At 48.2% G+C, this 15393-nt stretch overlaps 1 protein-coding gene across 8 annotated transcripts in view; it reads right to left on the bottom strand.

Annotated features, from left to right (window-relative positions):
- The window catches only part of FAT3 (FAT atypical cadherin 3), a 450775-nt gene extending 437471 nt beyond the window's left edge, over nucleotides 1–13304 (bottom strand). For 4 of the 8 annotated variants that reach the window (XM_053385580.1, XM_053385571.1, XM_053385573.1 and 1 more), the window contains exon 1: nucleotides 13109–13301. The gene's annotated coding sequence lies outside the window, so the exon portion shown is untranslated. Of the gene's footprint in view, nucleotides 1–13108 lie in introns of all 8 variants that reach the window. The other 4 variants (XM_053385575.1, XM_053385574.1, XM_053385577.1 and 1 more) reach the window with 2 other exon arrangements.
- Between the last annotated feature and the right edge of the window lie 2089 nt (nucleotides 13305–15393).

Raw genomic sequence — 15393 nt, 5'->3', positions numbered from 1 at the left:
TATAGTCATTGGTTCAATGCCTAAGCCAATACCACTCACATTCTGTAATCAATGAAGTTGTGGCCTTTTTTCAGCCCATTAACCTAAATTCTGGTGTCAAGTGTCTTTATTCTACAATGGGGAAGGGTTCAGGACCTTGCCACGCAATTGGGGATGCACTGCAACAGTCAACGCAGAACCCACACACAAGAGTGACTGGAGGGATAAACTGCAATTAATGCCCTCTGCTACTTATTAAAACCCACCCCACAAGTTGCACGTGAAGCACTACAGGAGTGTGGATGAGATGGGCCTTAGGATCCCTTCCCACTCTACGATGCTCTGATTCTAACCCTAACGCCGGGGAGGATGGATTCCGAAACCTCAGTGTTAAGGACGCATTTCAATCAGAGAGCCGTTGAAATGTTCCACCCTGCAGCACTGCCTAGCTCTTCCTTCTTTGAGAGCGCTTGAATGCCATAACAATTTGTATATGCAAAGCGAGATGTTCTTGAAGAGCCCAGTGTGTAAGAGCCTCGTATCCCAAGGCAAAACTGGCATTTACACTCTCATAACATCCACTTCACACTCCGCACTTAATCCTCACCTATATGTGCTCAGGTGCTTCTAAGGCAAGATACTGGGGTTAAATTAGAAATTAATATTTTAATAAATGCCCATTTATTATGAAACTTTGAATGCTAATAAATAACTGGAAGAGACTGTGCATAACTATTTTTATGTATGCAACTACGGCTTCATGGACATTATTAGCACAATATTGGAAAGAATTTAACTTGATTGGCAAGATAAATGAATGGAATATGCTGAAATGGCAAAACTGACAATGAAACTAAGAGGAAGAGATGACAATGAATTTAAAGAAGAATGGAAGACATTTCTTGCATATATACAGAAGAATTGTACACAGGTTAATACATTAGCAGGGTTTTAAAAATTACTTGTAATTTTGTTATGTGATGGATAATAAGTAATTTAAACAGCTTATAAACTGAACAATGGAGATGCGGTATATTGACAAACAATGGAACCAAGGAAGAGACTAGAGGGAAGTCAATTTGTTTTGTTTTGTTTTTGTATTGTTCTTGTTTTTATTTTTTGTTACTTTGGAAAATCAATAAATTGTTATATACAAAAAAAGAGATTGTGTGTAACTAAGAATGGGACGTGGGTGGCGCAGTAGTCTAAACCACAGAGCCTAGGGCTTGCTGATCAGAAGGTCGGTGGTTCGAATCCCCGCAACAGGGTGAGCTCCCGTTGCTCAGTCCCTGCTCCTGCCAACCTAGCAGTTTGAAAGCATGTCAAAGTACAAGTAGATCAATAGGTACCGCTCCGGCGGGAAGGTAAACGGCGTTTCCGTGCGCTGCTCTGGTTCGCCAGAAGCGGCTTACTCATGCTGGCCACATGACCCGGAAGCTGTATGCCGGCTCCCTCGGCCAATAAAGCGAGATGAGCGCCGCAACCCCAGAGTCATCCACGACTGGACCTAACAGTCAGGGGTCCCTTTACCCTTTAAGAATGGGCTGAACAGCTAATTCCATCCCGCTTCACTTTCAGCAGATCTCAGTCATAGATCTGTTCCATTCCGCCCAACCCCTTGCATACCATTGCATCATTGTGTACACACTGTGTGCACTTTTCACGTAAATTCGTACACTTTTTTCAGTGCATTCGTCAGTAAAAAAAAGCACACTTTATATGCATCTTTTACACAACCTACATATTTCTGTGTGCATCAGAAAACGTGTTCCAAAATCCAAAGATCAGAAGTCAAGTTCCAAAATCCAAAGACCAGAAGTCATGTTCCAATCCACTAGCAAGTTTGAGAGCATTAAGTTGGCCCACTGCAAAAGACAGAGCAAATGTATTCTTCCCCCCATTCCTGTGTTTAATCTTTCTTTACAACTTCTAAGTGGGTGCAGTCTATCAGTCAGTTTGGAATTTGATTCACTTAGTCCTGAAGCTACAATTAAAATTCACCATTCCCCCCCACCCCACTCCAAATGATACTACTTTTCAGCAGCTGAGGCAATCTTTGAAGCATGGGAAGAAAAAGGAGGTGTTGTAGCAGGTGTTATGGTCAAAACGAGTGAAATATTACTTGCAATCGGATTACACCGGGCAAGTCCCAGCAAGCTTTATTATATATTTTCAACACCAGCATGCAAAACATCATTTCTCACTCACGCTTTTCAAAAAATAAACAGAACTCCTGGCTTGCCCCACCCAACTTGCACACGCGTAACTAGATACCAACAAATACTTCTTTGGGGGGAAATCCCCGATTTTGCTGATGCCACCATGAGAATTCTTGAAGTTACCAGCCGGCAGTAATCCAATACTGTCTCACAATAAAATCCCCTTTGCATCCATCCGTCCCAGAATCAGACTCAACAGCCGACGAATACCACCGTTTTGGGAATGGAGGGATAAACAATGGCAACAAAGCAAAACACACAAAACCAACAAAGCAAAACACACAAACATACACCGTTTATCCTATGTGCACATAGGTGGATGAAAGCTGTGTTATGCCTGGATTCATCCCTAAGGACCGTTGGTGAAGGCCGAAAATTCACACAGGCCTACCTGTTCCTGAAGATCTGCAGAACAAGGCCTTCTGGTTGTTCCACCACCTGCACAGATGCACATTGCCTTTTCCAAGATGGCGCCCAGACTTCGGAATCCCCTCTCCACTAGAGATGGGGCAGGAACCATTTGAGGCACCATTTCAGGATCTATAAAGGTCTCGCTTTGTCCACCTTTGCCGACTTTTCAATACCGGGCTTTCGGTGCCAACCTCCCCTCAGAAAACATTTGAGAAGCATTCCTGCTCACTGCCTGTTTACATTGGCTAAGCCCTTCCTTCACTGAGCACCAGGGTGGATAAAAATCAATGGCTTTTAAAATTTAAATCAGATTTTTTAATATTTAAATCAGTTTTTTTAAAAAAAATGCTTTTGGAGGAAAAATCTTTCCAAAAATAGTTTTCTATTTAAGTTACATTATAGTCCAGAGGCTATTCATCAGGAAATAAGGGTTTGTTTTAAGTTTTTCATGTGTGCTAAAACTCAGTCTAAGTTGTTTGTTTTTTTAAAACCCTTTTAATCACATCAGTTAACAAACATGGAGCATATGCTATAATGTTACTGTTTTAGTTAAATAAATTGTTTAAACTGTTATCAAGGAAATGATTATTTTTCTCCTTCCAATAAAGTACAGCGGAAAAGTTGTCCAAATATAAACAGTTAACTTATTAAACCTCACAATAATTTCATAATTATCTGCCTTCGTGTTTCTAATAGTATAAGCAAATCAGTCATTTTTTATATAATTGTAAAAACTATGAAATTTATTATTCCAAAAATGAAACCTTCAACTGGTTGTAAATATTAAGATTATATCAACAAGAATGAGTCTTTCTGTAAAAAAAAAAATGCTTTAAATAAATTCTTACTGACTCGTGATTTAAATCAAGTCTTACTGGCTAGTGATTTAAAACGTGATTTAAATCGATTTGATTTAAATCAAATCCACCCTGCTGAGCACGCCCCCTTAAATATGGCCACGTTTCCTTGGATGCCAGGACTGATCACCCACCCCTCTTATCCAGTCTGAACAGAGGAGAGGGGCGAAGGGTTTTGCTGTGCAATTGGTATTAGTGTGATTACTGCCTTCCATTCAAAGATCATGGGGCAGTTTACAGTATAAAAGAACAAAATACGTAACATAACAACAAACGAACCAACAAAAGCAATACCCTCCCAGTATAGATGTCTTCCACCCCCGCCCCAATGACTGGGTAAGGGGGCTGATAATAGGCAGCCTCATTGTCTCTTTGGATGTGGCAGCCATTTTGTACCGTAACTTGCCCCCACAGCAGCCATTTTGTGCCTGGCACCAACCACGCTTCCTCAGAATCCCAAATACAGTCATACCTCGGGTTATGGACGCTTCAGGTTGCGCGTTTTCAGGTTGCGCACCATGCTGAACCTGGAAGTACTGGAACGGGTTACTTCCGGGTTTCATCGCACTTTGCGCATGTGTAGAAGCGCTGAATCGCGACCCATGTGTGCACAGACACGGCACTGTGGGTTGCAAATGTGCCTCCCGCATGGATCACATTCGCAACTCGAGCGTCCACTGTACTCCAAAAAGGCTGGCAACTCCAGTCGTAATTTGATGGGGGAGGGTCTTAACACAACCCATTACGCACGTCCATCGAACACATAAGGCAGTGCTGGGTCTACACGGGCTATCACCCTGCTGAACCAGCAATACAGTGGTACCTCGGGTTAAGTACTTAATTCGTTCCGGAGGCCTGTACTTAACCTGAAACTGTTCTTAACCTGAAGCACCACTTTAGCCAATGGGGCCTCCTGCTGCCGCCGTGCCGCTGCTGCACGATTTCTGTTCTTATCCTGAAGCAAAGTTCTTAACCTGAAGCACTATTTCTGGATTAGAGGAGTCTGTAACCTGAAGCATATGTAACCTGAAGCATATGTAACCTGAGGTACCACTGTACATTTGCCAACCAAGCCCCCTGCTGAGCATGTGTTAAGTTGCAAAGAGAATGGGGCGCATTGGCGCCTAGATGCATGATGCACAAAATGGATTCTGGACCCTTCCACCTGCCTTCATGCATTGGGGTGGGGGGGTGCAAATCTCCCTATAATCCCAAGCAAGCAGATTCTCACTGCTCAATTGTTACCTGTGCTGTACAAACTCCAAAGGCAACTTCCATTAGAAGCAGGATAGAGAGCCACGTGCCAGTTCAGGCAGAGCTGCAAGGCCCAGAACTCTTGTACAACTGGCCTGTTCACTGTTATCACCCTGACACAATCCATCAAACAGGGTTGCAGCGGGTCATACTGCAGTCCTGGATAATGGCACTGAAGAGAACTCCGCCACAAGAGATGCTGTCTGTGGGGAAGATGGAGGGAGAGAGTAGCAAACAAGGAAGGCGCAGGCAAAAAAGGTGAGTGGCATTAAGGACAGCACTGCAGCCATCTTCCTGTTATTACTGCCAGTAAATAACACAGCACAGCCCCTAAGAGCCATCTCCTAAGCAACATTTCTCCTGCACAGTGGAATACCTGCGAGGTGTGTTAACTGAGATGTGCAATGCCCACAGAGGCTCTGGGAGGAAAAGACTGCTGCACAGAAGCAGGCTACAATCTGCTGCTTTCCCCCTCTTGCTTCGCTCCTGCAAAATCCACACGAATTCTGCACTCCTGCACATAACATAATTCAACATTTCTCCCTCCATGTGCTTTGCAACAGAATTTTGTCAATTCTCCGTGGAATGAGAGTTGAGTCCCAAATAAGACTATGCATCCTTCTGATCAGAAAATGCCAGCTAGGCTCTTATTCAGCTCTGATTAGCTATGACGCAGGTGGCGCTGTGGGTTAAACCACAGAGCCTAGGGCTTGCCGATCAGAAGGTTGGCGATTCGAATCCCCGTGGTGGGGTGAGTTCCCGTTGCTCAGTCCCTGCTCCTGCTAACCTAGCTGTTCAAAAGCACATCAAAGTGCAAGGAGATAAATAGGTACCGCTCAGGCGGGAAGGTAAACGGTGTTTCCCTGCACTGCTCTGGTTCACCAGAAGTGGCTTAGTCATGCTGACCACATGACCCAGAAGCTGTACGCCAGCTCCCTCGGCCAATAAAGCGAGATGAGCACCACAACCCCAGAGTCGGTCACGACTGGACCTACCAGTCAGGGGTCCCTTTACCTTTAAACATGCTTAGATATATACTTCACAATGTACAAAAATCACACCATATTGCCCAACTTCCAACAGTCCACCAGGAAATGATAGCCATAATATGCCAATAATAATGCTGATCTACTATTATGGGTTGTTGGGAGGATTACAAGCAGCTTACAAGTGCATATGAATCAAAGAATCATACAGTTGGAAGGGACCCCGAGGGTCATCTAGTCCAACCCACTGCAATGCAGGAATCTCAACTAAAGCATCCATGACAGATGGCCATCCAACCTCTGCTTAGAAACCTCCAAGGAGAGACCACAACCTCCCAAGGGAGACCGTTCCACTGTCAAACAGCTCTTTCCACCAGAAAGTATTTCCGGATGTTTAATTAGAGTCTCCTTCCTTGTAACTTGAATCCATGGGTTCGAGTTCTACCCTCCAGAGGCGGAGAAAACAAGCTTGCTCCATCCTCCACGTGACAGCCCTTGAGATATTTGAAGATGGCTATCTTATCCCCTCTCAGTCCTCGGTCCAGTATACCTGAAGGAGTGTCTCCACCCCCATCGTTCAACCTGGACACTGAGGTCCAGCGCTGAGGGCCTTCTGGCAGTTCCCTCGCTGTGTAAAGTGAGGTTGCAGGGAACCAGGCAGAGACCCTTCTTGGTAGTGGTTCCTGTCCTGTGGAACGCCCTCCCACCAGATGTCAAACCGACTATTGTAATTTATTTTGTTGGAAGCAGCCCAGAGTGGCTGGAGAAACCCAGCCAGATGGGTGGGGTATAAATAATAATATGTTGTTGTTGTTGTTGTTGTTGTTGTTGTTATTCCAGGCTAAACATACCCAGCTCCTTCAAGCGTTCCTCATAAGGCCTGGTTTCCAGGCCCCTGATCATCTTGGTCACCCTCCTCTAAACACATTCCACCTTGTCAACATCCTTCTTAAATTGTGGTACCCAGAACTAGACACAGTATTCCAGCTGTGGTCTGACCAAGGCAGAATAGAGTGGGACTATTACTTCCCTTGATGTGGATACAAGACTTTTGTTGATGCAGCCTAGAATAGCATTAGCTTTTTTTGCTGCTGCATCACACTCATGACTCATGTTAAGCTTGTGATCCACCAAGACTCCTAGATCATTTTCACATGCACTAATGGCAAGCCATGTGTCCCCCATCTTTATGAAGCACTGTGATTGCTATACGAATATCTGTATTTTGACTTCAATTACACCTCCAATCCCATCCTTCCCCCCAAGGTGCTGACGTTAACATACCATATTTTTCGCCCTCTAGGGCGCACTGGCCCATAGGACGCACCTCATTCTTTGGGGGGGGGAATTAATAAAAAAAAAATTTTATTTCCCCCCCCCCAGCCCCCAGAACAGGCTGCTATCCACAAGCCTTGCGAGCCCGGCGGCAACTCCCGCCAGGCTCGCAAGTCTTGCGGACACCTGCGCGAAGCACGGGGCGTCCTCCGGAGGGCGCCCCGTGCTGCAGGCTGCCGCCCACACCCTTGCGAGCCTGCGGGAACTCCCGCCGGGCGCGCAAGGCTTGCGGATAGCTTCCTGAAGCCTGGAGAGCGAGAGGGGTCGGTGCGCACCAACGCCTCTCGCTCTCCAGGCTTCAGCAAAAGCCTGCATTCGCCCCATAGGACGCACACACATTTCCCCTTCATTTTTGGAGGGGGGAAAGTGCGTCCTATAGGGCAAAAAATACGGTATATGGAGTTTCATTCACATTTGATCCTCACAACAACCCTGCAATATAGACTACACACCAAGAGATAGTGACTGGTTCAACGTCCACCAGTGGAGCTCATGGTAGAGAAGGGAACCAAATGTGTACCTTCCCAATCCTAGCCTGTTACACTAACCACTAAACCACACCATCCTGTTTCTTTGTTTGCCTGTTTTGAAGCACCAGATGAAAGCAGATTTATTTATTTGGTTCAATTAATTCAACCCTCTTTTTTTCTTGTGCTGCTGCTGTTTAACATTTTTTTTAAAAAAACAAAACCATTTGTGTCACCTTATTGATTAACTTGTTTATTAAATAATAATGTAAGCTGCCCAGAAGGCTGTTGTCTAAAGGAAGAAGTACAAATATTTCGTTAAGGAAATAAATAAGCTCCACATATCTTTTTATTAGTATGATTAATACCTACGAACATCTGGCCCTGCACTCACAATATATGGATTTGATGGGGCAGTTCGCCCATCTAGAATCACTGACTAAATGTGGGGGGGGGGTCTCCATTTTTGAACCACTATTCAAATATTTAGCTTCACTGTGCACTACACTGAACAATTGTTACTTGTTTTTATTTATTATCTGCCCTTCACAGTAAGGTCCCAGGGCGTGTCACAACAATGCAAAATAAAACAATAAAAACATTTCATGACGGTAACCTCAAACTGAGTGGGTTCTAAAATTATCCCCCTCAAGTTGTGAAGTGCCCTGAGATCTACACGTATAACAGTGGTACACAAATTTAATAAATAATAATAATTAATAAGTCTGGGGAGTAAGAGGTGTGTCTTCAGCATATGAGGAAGGCTATATAGTGAAGGTGCCAGACACACCTCCCTGGGGAGGGAATTCCACAAAGAAGGTCCTCTCCTGGCCCACCAGCAACCCCCCAGCTTCAGAGGGTGTGTGTGTGTGTGTGTGTGTGTGTGTGTGTGTACGACTACCAAGAGGCCAGGCTCTGTCAATTTTAACACCTGAGGACATCTGTAGGGCAGTGCCAGCTGTGAGGTTTTGTGCAATCCACACCAAGAGAGGAGAGTTTCACGAGCCCTTTGCCTGTATAGTCATACCTCAGGTTAAAGTTGCTTCAGGTTGGGCGTTTTCGGGTTGCGCTCCACGGAGACCCAGAAGTAACAGAACATGTTACTTCCAGGTTTCGCTGCTCGTGCATGTGCAGACGCTCAAAATGACATCACGCGCATGCGCAGAAGCGGCGAATTGTGACCCGCAGAAACAGGTTGCATTCACTTCAGGATGCAAACAGGGCTCCGGAACGGATACCATTTGCATCCAGAGGTACAACTGTATCTTACGCATAAGTCATGGAGCTTCTGCAACTTGCAATCCATACTAGATGATGAAAGGTTAAAGAGCCCTTTGCCTGTGTCTTATGCAGGAGTCACTGTGTGAAGCATCTGCGACTTGCAATCTACACCAGTACAGTGGTACCTCGGGTTACAGACACTTCAGGTTACATACGCTTCAGGTTACAGACTCTGCTAACCCAGAAATAGTACCTCAGGTTAAGAACTTTGTTTCAGGATGAGAACAGAAATCGCGCGGCGGCGGCAGTGGGAGGCCCCATTAGCTAAAGTAGTACCTCAGGTTAAGAACAGTTTCAGGTTAAGAACGGACCTCCAGAACGAATTAAGTTCTTAACCCGAGGCACCACTGTAGATGAAAGGTTAAAGAGCCAGTTGCCTGTGTCTTATGCAGGAGTCACTGTGTGGAGCATCTGCGACTTGCAATCCACACTAGCAGGCGAGAGGTTGAAGAGCCTTTTGCCTGTGTCTTTCCCTTACGCAGGACTTTAACCCAGAGGTGGATTAAGCGCTGCCTTTCCAAGTGCATCTTCCCACTGCCTAATTCTGCACAGGATTGGGGGGGGGGGACGACTTTACAACAACCATAGACAACCAGTGAATTTTGTCCTCCTCCTATTACAGAAACGTGTTGAGGCTAACGGTTTGTCTAAGGCTAAGTGAGTTAGTGGCTGGAATGAGTTCTCATAACAAATGCAGTTAAGTTAACAAACTTTTTAAAAATAATAACAAATGCAGTTACGTTAACAAACTTTTTTTTTTAAAGGAACAAACTCAAAATGTTTGCTGGTGCCTTCATTTCACTGCAAAAGCCACTATGCATAATCTCTGAAACGTCTGCTTTTCCCAACGTCCCTCTTTAAAGAGACCAGGGCAACAAGCACAGTGCTCCTTGCAATTTTGATGCTCTGCAACAGTCTTGCAAGGTAGGCTCAGGCAGCATCAAGGTCACCCGTGAGCTATGCAACCGAGTCAGGATTTGAACCTGGGTCTGCATGGTCTCAGCCGGGCACTCTTACCACTTCAGCACAATCCTAACCACATCCATGCAGAAGCATGTCTTCTTGAACTGAACAAGGTTTCCTCCCAGCTAAGGGCGCCAGACTCTGCTAATGTTTCAATGCCTCTTCTCAGGGACAGAGTGTGTGTGTGTGTGTGTGTGTGTGTGTGTGTGTGTGAATGAGAGTGCAGCTTTTTCAAGGAACCAGTCTCAGTTCAGCTGTTACCGAACAGTTGATCTTTTTCCCCTTTCTAAATCCAGCAGACCTCTCTCTTTGCAAGTCTCTTATACCAGCAGCAACCTGAGCAATCGCTCATAAAGTTAAGAGCCAGGGCAGCTTGTGTGTGTGTGTGTGTGTGTAATAAAGAAAAAAAATCACTTGCTAAACGCTGAAGGAAGTTCAATGCCTTGTGCCTGCGGAGAATAAGCCGGGATTGAAGCTGGTTCAGAGATTTTGACAGTACACAAAAGCCAACAGAGGATGCTGCAAAAAAAACGTGGTTGTTTGATAGCAATGAAAGGAACAAGCACTATGCAATGAGACAGAAAGGAGCAGCCAGCTACACAAGCAATTTCTTTGAAAGAAGGTGAACAGGGGGGCTGCCCTGAGTGCAGAGAATTTTTTTATATTATTATTATTATTCCTATTTCGGTGCCTTTGTGCTCCCTTACACTTGCATTCCTTTTAATTGGATGTGGGACGGTGGAGGGAACAAATTTCTCGCAACAACAAAGCCAGAAGCAGGAACAGAGAGAGAAAGGGAAGGAGAAAGGATCCACAAAAGCAGGCAACAATTGCAGCTTAATCTCTTAACAGGATCGGTGGGTAGTTAAAGGAGAGTCTTTGTTTGCACCTTATATTTCCTTGCTCCCGCCCCTCCCTTTAAAAAAAATCGCAAGGCGGCATCTCTAGGGGGCTGCAACCCTATACCCCCAGTTACCTGGGAGAAAGCCCCATTGAATTGAGATTGGGGGGGGGGGCTTGCTTCTGAGCAAACATTGCACACCATCCGGCTGTAAAAGAAAGTTTGTAAAAGATATCTCGAAACACACTGAAACTGCGGGGGGGGGGGGGCAGGTTTGCACCTTTCCAGGCAACGTTTACCAACAAAGTTACAGCACCATCTGGAAAACCCGTTACTTTAGATTTGTTTTAACTGGATGTTTCTCTCCACCGCTTTCTATAATGGGAGTTTTACCCAAGTTGAACAATAAATGCACAAACGCGGGGGGGGGGGGGTTGGTTTAGGAAGTTGGAAGCAAAGCTCACAAGATCCTTTGCCTTAGCTGCTAAAATCATTAGCTGCAGAAGCGTCAGGGGGTCTCTTATGCCTTCCCACCCCCCTATGACTGCTGGGGGGAGAAGGAATGACCTGCCAGCTGCTGTTTCCTCCCCCCCCCAAAAAAGACCTTCTCCTTCCCAGCCTCCCTGCCAAATGTTTTTGGGCGTTTTTGATAAAATGTTTCTAAGGATGCAATCCAATATACACACACTTAAACTGGGAGTTAAGACCCACTGAATAGCACAGGGCTTGGCTTCTGAGTACATATAAGGTTGCACTATGACAACCCCGTTTCCTAGCCACCACAAAAATTGCTCGCTGATTTCAACTGGGTGGTGGGTGTATTTCTCAGGGGAGAAATCTTTCTGAAACTCCTTTCCCAAGCCAGCCCTTAATGTGTGGAGAGAGAAAAGATGCTACTGGACCCCTTGAAAGATCTGGGAAGACTCTCCACCTCCGATCTGGAAAACCGTCCATCTCCAACACACACACACCCACACACCGATTTGGGGGGGGGGGGGAGTGCACTCTGCACTAGCTCAGGGGCAAGTGGCATCTATTCCGGGTTTGCTCCAGGAGTGTATTAGTCCTGCCACCTAAAGTGCCAAGGCTAGGCAGATGTAAGCCCTATCCTCCCGTCCACAGATACATACATCCGTAATTTTATTAGTATGCCGCCTTTCCACAGTTCAAACCACGCTCGAGGCGGCTTACAACTTGAAAAAACCCGCATAACTACAACATAACTGAAGCAGTCATAAAGCATTACAAACCACACAATTTCCACATAAATCACTACCATACGTGACAGACGCACGCACTGATCTATGGAGAGCGCGGGATCATTGTGATCTATTGCATGAGGCGGGGAATCAGCCATGGGGCATCTTCTATGACCGTCTCTCCGCTCACAAATCCCCTTTGTGCGCGGTCCCCGCGAGGAATCTCCGGCAAAGGAACCCCATCGGCTCGCCCCTGGAGCCGCAGCCGGGGCAGCCTCCCCGCTTCCACATCCGCGGAACTCCCCGCCCCGGTAAGTTCCCAGCTTCGGAAGATGCAAGCAAGGCTCCCCTCTCTCTCCAGCAGCTCCTGGGACGCAGCAGCGAGCGAGGATTGCAAAGCAGAAGCGGCCGGTTCTCACGTCTCTCTCCCCACCCACAACACCTCCTTTGGCAATGCAGAAACGCGCTTCTTCGGTCCTCCTTTTCTGCAAGCAGGCGAGACATCCACCGCTCCCCGCTGCTTCCCTTCCCCAGCTCCTCGCGCCCGCGGCAGAAATGCTCCCTTCCCCAGCGAGATCGCCGCTCGACTCCAGCGCTAGCAGGTGAAAACCAGCTCTCTGGCCACCCCCGGCAGCATTCCCCCCCAAAAAACCCCCCTTCCGATCGCGTTTGAAATAAGCCGCTCAAAGCCCGACACAATAAATAAGAGATTTTTGGGGGGGGAACCCAATTGCAACACCCGCCGCCGCTCTGCACCTTGCACTGCCTAAACCGGGGATCCCCCTTTTGCAACGAGGAAAGCACACGCGCGCCAAACGCAGCAGAAGGCAGAGACCTAGGAAGCAACTTAGCCACCCGGTAGAACTGCTTTAAAAATAAAATAAAATCGGGCGCTAGGGAAAGAGTATTCTTTCTTTTTTCGGGAGGGGAGAGATACAACAAGCACGAACTTTCCCCTCTTTTTTTTTTTTTTGCAACTTGAAAGCAAATAGAGATCTCGCTGCAAACCAAGCCTCTCCGAACACGTTGCGGGGAAGAGACGACCAGCCGGTCCGCGTTAGCGCGGGGCTCCGGCGCTTCCCACGCTCGCAAGCGGCTGCCGGAGAGAGGCTGGGCTTTTTGCAAACAGTGGCAAGTTTGCAACAAAAAGATGGGACGGGGTTGGTTGGTTGGCTGGCTGTGCGTGGAAGTTTCGCATGCAACTCTCTCCCCACGCTGACTCCATCGCGGATCCCCCTCTCCAAACCCATTCATCCAGGCAAATGAAAAGCGAGGCGCCTGTTTTCAAGGAAATAAAGAAAGCCCAGCTCACGCACCCTTCCAAGAGGCCGATCAGCTCCGGAGCTTCGCAGCTTCCCTTCTGCATAACGTATCCATGGACGGGGGTGGAAGACGGGGAGCCAAGCGCCGCCGCCGCCGCTGCTGCTTTTCTCTCGCCTTCCTGGCGCAGCGCGCAGCGCGGGACTGGTGCCGAGTGGAGAAGCGCTCTCGGTAGCAACTCCTAACTCGGGGGGGGGGTAGGTGGGGGGTGCTGGGAGGGGAGGGGAAGAAAGGGGGCGATTCCCAGCCCGCGGCGCCGACGATCGCAGCGCAGCCTACCGAGAGGCAGAGCGCGCCAGCGGCTGCAGCCAATGCGGGGAGCCGCGTCTCCCCGCTCGCCAGCCCAGCAGGGAGAGAGCGCAAGGCGCGGCGACGCGAGAGAAAAGGCTGGCTGGATGCACAATGCTGGGGGGGGAGATGGGGGGGGGGAGAAGCGCACATTCACGTGCACACAAACCCCTTGCACACGCAGACGCGGTGCAACCGAGCCCGGCTTCTCCACCGCCGCCTGAAATGCGCCTGCAAAAAATAAAATATCTTCCCTCCTGCTCCTTGGAACCGAGAAGGAGGCAGGCTCCGGCGTGGCTCTTCGCGCTTGTGACGGGCAGGCAGGCTTTCATGCATGCTGTGAAGTAAGTCCCATCGCACGCGGCGTCTGGTAGTCAATAAGGACCCCCCACTTTTTTTTGGCGGTGGGGAGGTTTAATGATCCCCTTCCTCCACGCAACTCAAGGTGGTCCCCACCATTCGGCGCTCCAATTTGCAATGCTCACAACCGCCCTCTCGGGTAAGGTAAAGGTAAAGGTAAAGGTACCCCTGCCCGTACGGGCCAGTCTTGACAGACTCTGGGGTTGTGCGCCCATCTCACTCAAGAGGCCGGGGGCCAGCGCTGTCCGGAGACACTTCCGGGTCACGTGGCCAGCGTGACAAAGCTGCATCTGGCGAGCCAGCGCAGCACACGGAAACGCCGTTTACCTTCCCGCCAGTAAGCGGTCCCTATTTATCTACTTGCACCCAGGGGTGCTTTCGAACTGCTAGGTTGGCAGGCGCTGGGACCGAGCAGCGGGAGCGCACCCCGCCACGGGGATTCGAACCGCCGACCTTTCGATCGGCAAGCCCTAGGCGCTGAGGCTTTTACCCACAGCGCCACCCGCGTCCCTACCCTCTCGGGTAGGTTAGAGCAAAGAGCAGGCATCCCCCAATCTCGGCCCTCTAGATTTTTTGGGACTACAATTCCCATCATCCCTGACCACTGGTCCTGTTAGCTGGGGATGATGGGAGTTGTAGTCCCAAAACATCTGGAGGGCCGAGTTTGGGGATGCCATGGTCATCTGGATTTGAACCCAAGCCTGACTGGTCTTAACACTGCGGAGGCTGGTTGGTTACTGCAAGTGGGGCGCTGCCCCCCAACATCCTCAGCTGAGTCTCATCCAGCCCTAGGCTGCTTGCCTTCCTGCTTACTTGCCAGGCCAGGGGTTGGTAGCAGTACCTGTCAGCTTCCTCCTCCTGACTCTCAGTGTTGCCCCTGGCAGCGGAGAGGATGGGGACAAAACCAGAATGAGTTGGCCCCGCCTATCACTGGCTCTGGCTCCACCCACTGTGGGCTCCCTGCATTCCACCTAGCCAATCTCAATGGGCACCAGCCACCGCTGCAGCTCTATTAAGCACCATAGAGGGCGCCAGGGTGGTGTAATGGTTAGAGTGTCCGCCTCAGACCTGGGAGTCCAGAGTTCGAATCCCAAGGCAGCGTAAAGCTCCCTGTGCCAGCCACTGCCTCTCAGCCTAACCTACCTCACAGGGTCGTCGTGAGGATTAAAGAGGAGAGCCAGGTGCACTGCGGAGAAAGAAGGTGGGATATAAATTAAATAAATAAACTTTAAGAAATTTAACTTGTAAGACAAGTATATTCCCTGCTCCCCCTAAAAAATGCACTTTATCCCTTATATGTATCATATCATTATTAATATTATATATTTGTCGTGTAAGGGATGAGATATGGCCTACCTCCTGTTTTTCCCTAGTGCTCTGATACTCGCCCTGGCAACCCACACAACTGGAGTGGTCCTGGGTCATCTCATATTGGAAGGAATTATCTCTACAGTGGTACCTCAAGTTACATACGCTTCAGGTTACAGACTCCACTAACCCAGAAATAATACCTCAGGTTAAGAACTTTGCTTCAGGATGAGAACAGAAATCGCGCCGCCGCGGTGTGGCGGCAGCAGGAGGCCCCATTAGCTAAAGTGGTACCTCAGGTTAAGAACAGTTTCAGGTTAAGAAC

This window comes from Podarcis raffonei, chromosome 4 (genome assembly GCF_027172205.1).
Source record: "Podarcis raffonei isolate rPodRaf1 chromosome 4, rPodRaf1.pri, whole genome shotgun sequence".
Lineage (NCBI taxonomy): Eukaryota > Metazoa > Chordata > Lepidosauria > Squamata > Lacertidae > Podarcis > Podarcis raffonei.
Note: the sequence above shows the minus strand (reverse complement) of the source record. Positions and strands in the feature narration are given on the sequence as shown.